Source organism: Felis catus, chromosome B2, assembly GCF_018350175.1.
Source record: "Felis catus isolate Fca126 chromosome B2, F.catus_Fca126_mat1.0, whole genome shotgun sequence".
In the NCBI taxonomy this organism is placed as follows: Eukaryota; Metazoa; Chordata; class Mammalia; order Carnivora; family Felidae; genus Felis; species Felis catus.
Genome location: NC_058372.1, coordinates 2,950,086 through 2,962,372, shown reverse-complemented (window position 1 = coordinate 2,962,372; position 12,287 = coordinate 2,950,086). Strand labels below are relative to the sequence as shown.

Here is a 12,287-nt window from a genome sequence, read left to right as displayed (position 1 = left end):
AGCAGGTGCGGAGGTCTCGGGGACGCGCCGCGGGCGCCCCCGGTTTCGGGGCAGCTCTGGAGCGGCCCGGGGTCGCCGCTTCGGCCGCCTGCGTCCCCCAGCGCGGCGGGGCAGCCCGGCCGGGGAGCGGGCGCCGTCGGGCCGGCAGGGCGGGCGGGGTCGCCGGCAGGGGTCGCGGGAGCGAGCCGCGCGCCGCCCTCGGGGCCCAGAGCACGCGGGCGGCGGGGTTGGCTTTATGGGATCTGCAGGACTGTGCTACCGCGTCCTCCTCGTTAGTATAGTGGTGAGTATCCCCGCCTGTCACGCGGGAGACCGGGGTTCGATTCCCCGACGGGGAGCACGGAGCGTCCTTTTGCGTCCACACCCGCCTGTTTTGGAATCCCTGGCCGCCCGGAGAGCTGCGGAGCTCGACCCGGTTGGCGACCGTGAGCGGCGGGGACCGGGAAGCGCTCTCCCGCCGCCGCGGCTCCTCCCGGCGCACCTGCCTGATAGAAGACGCGGTCCAGGACGCAGAAGCCCCGCGCGCCGTCTTGACCTTGTTCAATCAGCCTCTGTTAGGGGGAGCGCTCGGTGCCGGTTGGCGAGTCCGGGCAAGCTTCAACGGCGGACCGCAAGAGAAGTTACGACAGAGAAGTTCATTACTCACAGGTGGTGGAGGAAGGGCGCCCACGCTTCAGAGCGCCGCGTCGGGAGGTCGAGGCAGATAGAGCAACCCGACCTGCCTTTATTAGGGCCCATGAGTGCAGTGCTCTGGGGGGTTCCAGGGCTAGGGCTGGACTGGCCGGTTCGAACCAGAAGAGGGATCTGGGGGAGCTCCACAGGGCTCTAATCTAAGGAGAGCGCAATGTCATGGCCCTGGGAGGCAGGGGAGACTTGATCACGAGCGCTTTGGGGACGTCATGGCAGGAACGTACATTTGCTGTGACCCTGCGGGCTGCGGTGTAGGGCACACACCTGTACGAGGGCCTGGTGTCCCTTTCCCGTCCCTGCGGGCCTCGGCCCAAGAACGTGGATGCTGAGACCGCAATCCCCCCCCGGGGTAGCCTAGCTGGGCTCTCCATACACAGGGATGCGAATAAGAAAGATGAGTAGGAAACACACAGTCCAACAGAAAAGATGGGCAAACGTCCAACGGGTCCTTCACAGAAAAGGGCATCAAAATAACCAATAACCTCACCAGAAAAAGTGAGAAGTAAAACAATTAGATTCCACTACTACATTCGTTAGAGCTCTCCAGAGAAAGAGAACCGATAGGGCGTGTTTCTAGAGAGACAGAGATTTATTTGGAAGAATTGGTCACAAGCTTATGGAGGCTGGTAAGCCCAGAATCTCCAGAGCGGACAGCGGGCCGGTGACCCAGAAGAACCCAGGCAGCCGGGCAAGTCTGAAGGCTGTCTGCCGCCTGAATGCCTTCTTGCTCGGGAAGTCAGTCTTTTGTTGGATTTATGCCCACCCACGTGATGGAGGGCAATCTGCTCTGCTCAGAGTCCACCAATTTCCACGTGAATCTCATCCAAAAACACCCTCACAGAAACGTCGCGGAGACCCAGAATCACGACTGACCACACGGCCCAGCAGGTTGACACGTAAAACTAACCAGCACAACCATTTGCCCGTTAGAAACGTTCAAATAAAATAACAGAAGACAAGGATGTGGACTCTCATTTGTGGGTTCGATTACTTGCAAAAAGTACTTTGGCATCACAGGACTAAAGCTTGAACATACACACTTACGGCGGTTCCACGATTCCATCCCAGACGACATCTGCCCGGCAAAACCCCCGACTGATGTTGCCTTGAAAGACACGCACGAGAATATTCACGGCAGCACTGTTGTGGCCCAAACTAGGAACATTCCAGATGCCTCCGTGGAGGAGGTGGACTTTAAGAAATGCCTTGACATCTGGGGCTGATTTTCAAGAGTGGTGAAGGGGTGTGTGTGTGTGTGTGTGTGTGTGTGTGTGTGTGTGTTGGCTTTTTGTTTCATTTTGTTCCTCTACAAACAAAAGGTCTGTTCCTACCTGGACCTTTCCTTTCCACTTTCTCCTGCATGCAAATCAGAACACGGAGCCTTTGAGTTTATACTTTGTTTCCCGAATCAACCATAAGGCCCAGGTAAGTGTCCTTGGTCCCCGGATGTGCAGGAGAAGGTAGCAAGAGAGGGCTGGGACCAGAGAACTCTCCCCTGGAGTCTCTAAGTTGTAAGGTGGAGATACTGAACCCGGTGAGTGCCGGCCAGAGCCTGTGCTGTTAGGTTTGGGAGTTTTTTTCTAACTGACCTGATTTTCACTTTTTTTTATTTTTAAATCCCACTTCTTTCCCAAACTTGCAAATGCGATACTATGACACACTCAATGGATAAAGTGTATCAGACCTCGATGTGCAAGAGAAACTCTAAGTTCAACTTCTTTGTGTATCATGTTATCTGTAAATCTCATGGTAATACCATGGTAAGAGTAATTCCACAGGCACTCACGTTCCAAAGATAAGACGATTGACTACCCCGGTCATTTACTTAGTTTACGTCCTCAGACCAGTGTCACCACAGATCTCCATTAGTAATTTTGCTCTAAAGTCATCCTGTGACGAATCCTGGTCCCTAAAGCTCCTATAAGTCTCCTTCCCTAACTTCCCTCTTTGAGACACTGAGACTCTTCCAGTCTGAGACTCTAACTTGTGGAGTAAGTTTAATACACCCAGTTTGCCAGAATCGGCAGGCTTTTTCCCTGATGGTTTTTGGAGGGGGCTCCACGTGGATCTTGTTCTTACTCTCAAACTAGAAATATCCACTTCTTGTGGTTTAACCAACTTTTCCCACTCTTGGGCCCTGGAATTTTCACGCTGAGAAGGTTTAATGGGTGCAGAGCTCTTTATAAACCGGTCATTCATATGAAACCACAATAACAATCAGTTACTATCACTCAAAAACAGGTAAAACCTCATTGCTGTTGAATGATCCGCCCTACACTTGGGCTAACAAAACACTTAACACACAGTGGGTAACAACTCATACTCCCGGCCAACCACTTAGATTTATCTATGGAGGCCAAAATCTGAATAAGAGAGTCAGGCAGTAACATTAATTTCCAAGTGTAGACAACAGCAGTGAAAGCAAGCTGAGCTGCCCCCACACCTGCACCAACGTCTGGCTCCCTGGGTATAGACAGAAACCCAGACAGAGTTCAAACTCAGTCCTGCCACTTACTAGCTGCGTGACCTTGGCCAACTTATTTTACTCCTATGGGTGTCCCTTTCCAGATTTTTAAACTGAGGATATGAATACAATTCACTTCACACGAATGTTGTAAGGATCTTACGTGCTAACATACACAAAGCGCTTGGAGATTTGTATGTAATGGGCGCTTGATAAATACCAGCTGATATTAACGTCATTCCTACGTGTGAACTACACCAGGATTGAGTTGCTGGCCACTAACCCTGCAATATTTGTGAAAAGTGACTTCACAACTGCATTTAAGAAAGTCCTTGCTCTAGTTAGCATTTGACTGTGCAGTGTTGGGCGACTCAATCTCGGGTTTCCGCATCTGTAAAATGGAACTTATGTTACCTACATGATAGGGCTATGGGATTAAATGAGCTAATGCAGGTAATCCCAAATTCAGTGCTTGGGACATAGTAAGGATTCAAACATTGGTAGCTGTTAGAGTAAATACTGCTTTACAAAGCCTGAGTTCCCTAGCGCAGATGGTAGCAAGGAAAACACCTCGTCTCCAGAAGATGGGGGTCCGACTTTGCTGCCCAGCGACCCCGAGTTGGCTATGAGCCATAACCGTGGAAAAAGAAACGGCCTTCCTCAAGTCAAGACGTCCACACCCTCACAGATTTACTCACCCCTTTGCGACTGTTTGGCATCGGAGGAAGAGGTTATGAGACCCAGAGAAATGGGTAGCAGGGTAGGCAGGGCGAGCCCGGAAGGGGACCCGGACGCCAAGGGCAAAACCGTAGCCGGCAGGATTCGAACCTGCGCGGGGAGACCCCAACGGATTTCAAGTCCATCGCCTTAACCACTCGGCCACGACTACCTGCTGACGGTCGCCTCCTGCCAGCGATTTTGAAGGCGGGCCACCTCGCAGCACCAGGCCGTCCTGCGCCTGCCTGGACGCGCCGCGACGCCGAGATGCGACGCGGGGAGGGAGGCTCGCTGTGCGGGAGTCGGGTCTGCGGCCACGCGCGGCCTCTCAGTCTGGGGTGCGGGGGTCACCCGGCAGCAAAGGGAATCGGGCGGCGCGGGTGGGATTCAGGGAAGACTGTCCGTGCCCGGAGTCCGCTCCCTCGTCACCGCAGGCCGCGCGTCCGCGGGGTCACTGCGGAGCGGGCGGTGGTCCCGGCGGCCTCGGATGTGCAGGTGCCAGTGGCCTTGGGAGCGCGCTGGGAGGACTCCGAGTTGCTGGCGTCTGCTGTCGGCGCCCGCCACTAAAACCTCAATACCTCGATGGCCTTCACCTGCTTTGCGCTTTCCTGCTTTCCAAGAACAGGTTGAAACCCGACGGGAGCGCGGGTGCGGCGGGAGGGAGCAGGTGCAGAAGACCACCCGGGAGGGGGGTCCCTGCGCCTCGCCTGCCCCGGGAGGGAGGCCCCTTGGATGGGGAGACGCAGGTCGGACGGGGAGGACCCTATGCACCTCCCCTAACACACGGGCGGTGTGAGCGCGGCCGCGTCTGGCTCGAGTAATAGGATTGTCCCCGCGCGCAGAGACGGCCTTCAGCGGCACCCCGTGGAACCGGGTTCTTCTCTCAGTGCAGAATTTAGGGACCACAGGGGTGAGAACTGGGGATTGAAGTGCTTTGTCAAAGCTCCCTCACAGCACAGTCACCAGACTTGCTGATCCGGTCGGGAGAATTCCCTGCGCGCCGAGGCCCTCAGGCTCCCGCATCTGTTCTCACTCAGGGCGGGCGGAGGGACAGGTGCTCCCGCAGTGGGTCCAAGGCTGGCGCCCAGGAAGATCCGCTGAAATCCTGTCCCTCCTCCCACCTGTGAATGTGACTATTTGAAAAGTCTTTGCTGATGCCATCAAGTTATTAAATGGGGTCATTGTGGATTAGGTGGGGCCCTAAATCCAATGATAGTGTCCTTATAAGGAGCAGGAGATTTGGAGGCACACGGGGACACAGCCCACGTAAGGGGGGGGGGCAGAGGTTGGAACAAAGCGGCTGCAAACCTAGGAGGCCAGCGGAGAGCCATGAAAGAGGTTCTCCTCGGTCCCTCTAGAAACACCAACCTTGGAGACACCGTGCATTCGGGTCTCTGGACTCCGGAGCTGTGAGAAGATACATTTCTGTCGCTTTAAGCCACTCACTTTCTGGTAATTTGTTAGGGCAGTTCTGGGCCACCAAGCCAGCTCCCTTCCCGGGGTGCTTGGAACAAGATCCTTGTTCGGGACTCGCTCCCACATTCCACCGCGGAAGCCCACACAAATGGCTAACCTCCTTCCACAGCAAACTTATTTTGGATCAAACTCTCCTAGGGAAAGAACCCAAACTAAAAGAAATTATTTATGTGCAAAGACACCTGTGATGCTGTTAGTTATAATTAAAGCATTTCCAAAAATGGGAGGGGGTGATGGTACAGCTTAGGCGTTTGAGGGTTGTGGGTTATTTCTTTCCTTGTGTTTTTCATGAAGTACACATCATGACTCAAGTGTTTTTAAAATGAAGAAGCAGAAATCGTGACTTTATTGCTGGAGCCAGAAAGATGTATTCTCCAGGTACAAGGCTTCAGTATCACTCAGTAGCCAAACGTTGGAGGCACACGGGGACTACTTGTCCACCATGGCCGTGAAGCCCAGTTTTCCTGGGAAGGAAGGAAGCACAGAGAGATTAAGTGTCCGGCCCCAGGTCGAAGAGCTAGCAGGAAAAAGCAGGAAAAAGCAGGAAAAGCAGGAAATGTGAGTTCACTTGAGAGAGGATTTAGTGCAGAAAAATGCCATGTTCATTTTGGGTTTTGTTGGGTTTTTTTAATAGACGTCAATCCAGTTGGCTTTTAAAACTCAATATTGGGCAAATGATCATAACAATTGATAATAATAGTAATAATAATAATAATTGGAGAAATAATTTGGGAGATTGAAGTCCTAAAGTAGCCACGAAGGTGAGGCTGGTGGCCGCAGAGACTGCCACGCTGATGTGCAGATTCTGACAATTAGTCCTCAGCGAACGAACGTCTCGGTTTGTTTTGAGGAGGGCGTTTGTCTCCTTGGGCCACGCCAGAATCGGCGCCGAACAAAAACCGCCAAAATGCCCTGGAACAGATGAGCTCCGTGTTTGCAAAGCCTTTGCAAAGCAAGGTCTTCTGCTCTTGGCCTTGTTTATTTAGGAAAAGATGTTTATTATTAATTAAAATGGACCAGTTGTTCAACAATGCAGCTGGAGGGGGGCACGCGTCCAGGAGGGCTGGGGCAGCTTTGTAAGGTGCCCTGCTCCTGGGCCCTCCACCTCATTGCCCCCGTCGCCCCGTGGATTTCACGCGGAGTAGAAAGCGATCCCTGTGGGCCTGAGCCAGAGTCACCCTAGCGGTCGTCATGGGGATGAAACTTGAACTTGGCGCGGTGAAAAGGAGGAGAGACACGAACCTCCCTCCCGTGTGAGGGTGCAGGCAGGAAACCGGCCCCGAACCAGCTGCTCGGAAGATACGGGAGACCACTCGGACCCCCCCCCCCCCGCCGCCACAATTTTTTCTCATCTACGCGTAATCACAATGAAACAACTTGGAAAATACTGCCACTTGGGGACTAGAAGGGCGTGTGTGTGTGTGTATGTGTGTGTGTGTGTGTGTGTAACTCTCTGTCTCTCTTCGTGAACGTGCACGTACAGAGGTGGATGAAAGCCACGTGCACACAGCAGTGATTTGTCACGCGGAGAACATGCCGGGACCCCACACAGGTCTGGAAATAGATGCAGCCCCCTCCCGCCCCATCCCAGTCAACAGATTACGGAATATGTTTGGGGTTGAAATGATCATCCTACTCTGTGTACTTTTCTGTCCCTTCTGATATATCCCACTTCGTGTATTACCCTGTCCTTTTATGTTCCCCCTTTTATATCTTGTCTGCTTTTGTGTTGACTGAACAGTTCTATGTTATTCTATTATTTCCTCTCTACCAACATCAATCTGCATGTTCTTTTAATTTTTCTTTCAATGGTGAGCCTAGAGATCACCACATATAGTCCTGACCCAACAGTTCTTATGTTACCATCTTTCCAGACAATGCAAAGGACTTAATGTTAGAAAAATTTAATTCTATTCATTCCTCTCTTGATTTAAATGCCATTGTTTGCGTGCACTTGATTTTTTTAATGTTTATTTATTTTGAGGGGGAGAGAGACAGAGCCTGAGCCAAGAAGGGGCAGAGAGAGGGAGACACAGAATCTGAAGCGAGCTCCCTGATGTGGGGCTCGAGCCCACGAACAGTGAGATCATGACCTGAGCCGAAGTCCAAGTCCGTCCGGCGTTTAACCAACTGAGCCACCCAGGGGCCCCTGTTTGTGTGCATTTAAATTCTACATTCATTTTCTCCTCCAGAAGACATTCGTATTGTTTTATTCAGTCAATATTCGCTTTAATTTGACGATAATGTTCCATTTTTATTTGTATTTTCTGCATCTTCCTCTGAGATCCTTTCTACTTTATGTCTTAATCTTCAGGAAGCAGCTGGAATATGGTTTATGAGATAGCTATGACTGGGGGGAACAGTACCTCTGTGAGTGGACAGGAAAAAGCCCAAGGAAACTAGGTTTATTTTGTTTTTAATTTTAAAAAATGTTTATTTGTGTGAGAGAGAGAGAGTGTGAGAGGAGGAAGGGCAGAGAGAGAAACAAAATCTCCACACTGTCAGCACAAAGTCTGATGCAGGGATCGAGCCCATGAATCCATGGACTGTGAGATCATGGCCTCCGCCAAAGTCAGATGCTCGACCCATTGGCCACCCAGGCTCAGGCCTAGAAACTAGGTTCAAATGACACAGGATTTGGAAAACTCACTGACAGTCAAGAGAGAAAAAGCTGTCGGGCACCTGCCTTCCATTTACATGCTAATTTCTTTACCGATTCCTGGAGAAGGTCAGAATGTAAGGGGTCTTCTCAGAGAGGACGCAGTAGAGGTGCGATTGCCCCACGACAAAGATGAGCCCGTCCCCCCTTCCGTCCCCATTCCATCTGACCTACTTATGTGTGAGTCCCCAGACTGCCTTCTCGGGAATCTGCACCCCAACAGCCCCCTGAGAACCAGTCCAGCTAGTATTTGGGCTTCAGTCACGGATACAACTTTGACCTCATTCGCAAGACAAAGATTAATGAAAATTTTAGTCACAATTAAAAGGTGGTTCTCCTTCAGCAGTGTGATGCTTCATTTCTACTTAGAGGATTTGTTTTTATTCAGTTACAGATCAGGTTAGGCGACATAAGAGAATCTCCAGATGCAGAATATTCATAGCCTGGGGTCCATGAACACCTGGCATAGTTTGCAAAATGGTATATGTATGTATCTAGGGGCACCTTTGTGGGAAAGAGGCTTCTCAGATTTTATTCGATATGATCTGGAAGCAAGAGGCAAAAGAAATATACCAGGAATCTTTGCTCTAATGAGTTCTTTATCTTGGGAAAGAAGAGAAGAATTTTTCAGCAGCATTTTGTTGGGGGAGAAGATATAAGATGCCCGTGAATGAGCACGAACATTTTAAACCAATTCCCAGGGACTGGTACCAGCCCCCATACCTTCTCTGATGTGGGACTGACCTCCGTCTTGCAGGAACTTGGCGATTACTTACTCTCAGGAAAGATGGTTCGCTCCGTCCTCAGCCCTTCAGCTTGACAGTCTGAGATCGCTTCGGTCCCCTACCGTCCCCCCTTTTTAGGGGGGGGGGGAGGATCTCCTCCGCGACAGCAGGGAGTCTTGCTGCTGAGAAGCTCGGGAAAGGGGGAGCCGCTGCACCTGCGTCTGCGCAGCCGGGCGGGGGCGGCCGGGCCCGGATTGGGGGTGGGGGGCGAGCTGCAGAAAGGGCAGAGGGCGACAAAAAGCAGGACCTGTCTCATCTGTCCCTAGAAACCGATTTGCTTCGGAATTTTGCGCCGAGAGCCCGGTGCGCGCGAGGAAAGGCCTGCGTCACGGAGGCAGGCTGATACCTGCCCAGGGCGCAAATGTCAGCTTTTCCGGGGAACCTGAGCCACAAATGGGGATGCATCCTGTCGGGAAGGAGAGCTGTCAGCGACAGCGGCTGTGGGGTTCCATGGTGTAATGGTTAGCACTCTGGACTCTGAATCCAGCGATCCGAGTTCAAATCTCGGTGGAACCTAAGTGTTTTCATCCTTTTTTTTTTTTTTTTTTTTTTAAAGTTTTCTTTTTTAGGAATGATCGTCAGGGAGTCCCCGGTTCACATGAAACCCAGAGTGTGATCTAGAAGGGGAAGATGACACAAACTCTTGTGTGGACCCCACTGCCTCCCTGCCATCTTGTTCGGAGTGCAGAACCACCTCCCTCTTTCTCCCCATTTTCCTCTCCCACCTAACAGATATTCTGTGACGCTCGTAACTTTGAGTTGAGTTGAACTTTTCCTGATTGATTGCTCTATAAAATGCCCTGAGCTCACTTGGTGCAGGGTCAAAAGGATGCGACAGAGTTGAGGGAGAAAAGAGATTCTCTTGAGCACAGTACTTTTCTGCCCAGAGAGAATGAGGCTTCATAATGTCCAGTAGGTACGATGACCAGACTTCCGAGGTGTTTCATTTTCCACGGAGAAATGAAGACTTGTGAAAATCTATTCATACTTTAAATAAAGGATTTCTTGAACTGTCTCAGATATTTGAACACCACTGGATGATGCCCACGTAAACTTGAAGCACTGTGGACAGAGCAAATAAAGACTCAGATACATTTTCTAAGTATCTCCGCGGTGTTCCTTTGGTCGTTTCTATGACATTGATCCACCGCACAGAATTGCTGTCGGTGACGAATATGTTCCAGAGAAATCACGGGGCTTTCAGACTGCATCCTAGGACATCTCTGCGATCGTTTTATTTTCATAAAACTGAACGTTCTGATTGCAAGCTGGTTGTTTTTCTGGTGAATGTCTGCGTATGCCATAAGTTCAGGCAAGACCAGGAAGTTCCCGAGATCCTCAAGAAGTAATCCCAAAGTGCTTTCCTTTTATTTCATCTACTGCCTTCCTAAAAACTGTGTATATACTTTTTCACTTAATATTTGCTAATGGGTATAAGCTTTTCAAATGCCCTTTTTAAAAGTTTATTTTGAGAGCTAGAGAGAGTGCGAGCAGGGGACAGGCCGACAGAGAATCCCAGGCAGGCTTTGCACTGGCAGCACAGAGCCCGATGTGAGGCCGGATCCCGAGCCAAAATCAAAAGTCAGAAACTTAACTGACTGAGCCACGCGGGCGTCCCTAAAAATTGCATATTTTAATTTCAAGATACAGAGTATCAGGCTATAAATGATCTTATGGGTCTTACTCTTTGACTTAATAACATATTGCTAAAATTAATTGTTATTTTTGTTGCAAGTAGCTGCCATTCATTCAGTCATTCGTTCACTCCTCCTTTCATGCATAATACTCTACTGTGTCAATATACCACAGTTCATCCATCTTTTTAATGGGAAACTCACATAATTATACATAATATGAATTTGGTTTTGACTTAGGTCAGCTCTGGAGTCATGGGAAATTGAAACTGTTTTAGGGCAGAGAAAATCCACGATTCGATAACCACGCATTTAGCTGGAATTTATAACTTTCAGCTGTCATTCCCTCCCTCCAAAGGCTTGGGCACAGTAATAATCACTCGCCCTTCTATATTATACTACCCCGTTCTCCTAATTACTCATAATGCCTTAATTCCTAGAGTTCACTGCCAGCAGAACTATGTCTCCAGGTACAGTAGGTTATTGCTGGCGCGAACAGCTTAAATATCTACCTACACTTACTGTTTCCGGGAAGCAGTTCTGCATAAGACTTTTGCCATCGGTTTGTTTCTTCTGAAGGACGAGATCTTGCTTTCAGACATCTGATTGGCAAAGCTGAGGGCACAGGCCTGTCTTCTAGCTGCACGGGAGGCTGGGGACTGAGTTATGGCTGCCGTCTTGAGCATGCGCAGTTCATAGCTAGGCGTTTCTTCCTAACCTATGAAGTCTCCGCCATATTAGTGCACTATGTTCAGCAATATGATTATCACCTACTATTCCTTTTTCGTAACTTGCCCGACTTTTCTTCTCCCAGTAGTTTTCTCATCTGTCATGATTCATTAGCAGAATATATTCTAAAGAAGGTTATTAAGCACAGCAAATAGAATTACATCATTAAGAAGTAAATTATGAAAAAGATCGCTTTTAATAAATAATAAAAAAATAAAATCAGAGAGGGGAAATTTATTCATTGATACTAAAAGCTCAAATATATAGTTTCAACAGTAGAGACAACAAAAGTGAGAGCAAATTAATGAACAAGAAATTGGAATGACCGAATGGTATACAAAAATTATAAAGAACAAGAACATTCAGAAACACACGAGAAAATCTAAATAAGCAGTGAATGCATAAGACAATATCATTAGTAATTACTACCTTTTCAGGTGTAGTAACAAAATGAAACTAAAATTATAGACAGCAATGATATAAGAAATGGGACATTGTGATCAGGGTCAAATTAGAGTAGAGTTATTTATTATGAGAAAAGATTAAACACAAAGTTCATTGAAGTCATAATTCAGGCAAATGATAAATGACTGTAAAATCAGTGTTTGTCTGAGTCCCTTGCCGAAGCCACACAATAACCATTTGTAACAAGGGATATTAAATGCTAGGATTAAAAGAAAGAAAGAAAGAAAGAAAGAAAGAAAGATTATTGAAAAAATCAATTAATATTAGCATTATATTTTGTTTTTTAAATGTTTATTTATTTTTTTGAGAGGGAGAGAGACAGAGCATGAGTGGGAGAGGGGCAGAAAGAGAGGGAGACACAGAATCCGGGGCTCGAACCCACGAACCACGAGCTCATGACCTGAGCTGAAACTTAACCGACTGAACCACCCAGGCGCCCCATAGCATTATTATTTAATGTAGTGTATGACATGTGAGTATACTGGTGTATTATAATTGTGCTGTAATTAAAAGTTTAATAGTCAAGAATTGGAATATTGATATTATTGTGTTTTACCGTCATTTGCTAAATTTTTCTTCATTGTGCTGCACAGTTGGGCCCCCCAAAACTGCCCTCTTGTAACTTAGATGGACCCCATTTGTTTCTAACCCTTACTCCTTTTCTTCAT

General features: G+C 48.8%; 3 non-coding genes across 3 annotated transcripts; 2 read left to right on the top strand and 1 right to left on the bottom strand.

The window, feature by feature from the left end:
- Positions 1 to 266: 266 nt before the first annotated feature.
- Positions 267 to 338, top strand: TRNAD-GUC. Its single transcript has one exon. It is a non-coding gene; the product is annotated as a tRNA-Asp (tRNA).
- A 3,623-nt stretch (positions 339 to 3,961) lies between these two features.
- TRNAS-UGA lies at positions 3,962 to 4,043 on the bottom strand. Its single transcript has one exon. It is a non-coding gene; the product is annotated as a tRNA-Ser (tRNA).
- A 5,192-nt stretch (positions 4,044 to 9,235) lies between these two features.
- TRNAQ-CUG lies at positions 9,236 to 9,307 on the top strand. Its single transcript has one exon. It is a non-coding gene; the product is annotated as a tRNA-Gln (tRNA).
- The last annotated feature ends 2,980 nt before the right edge of the window (positions 9,308 to 12,287 follow it).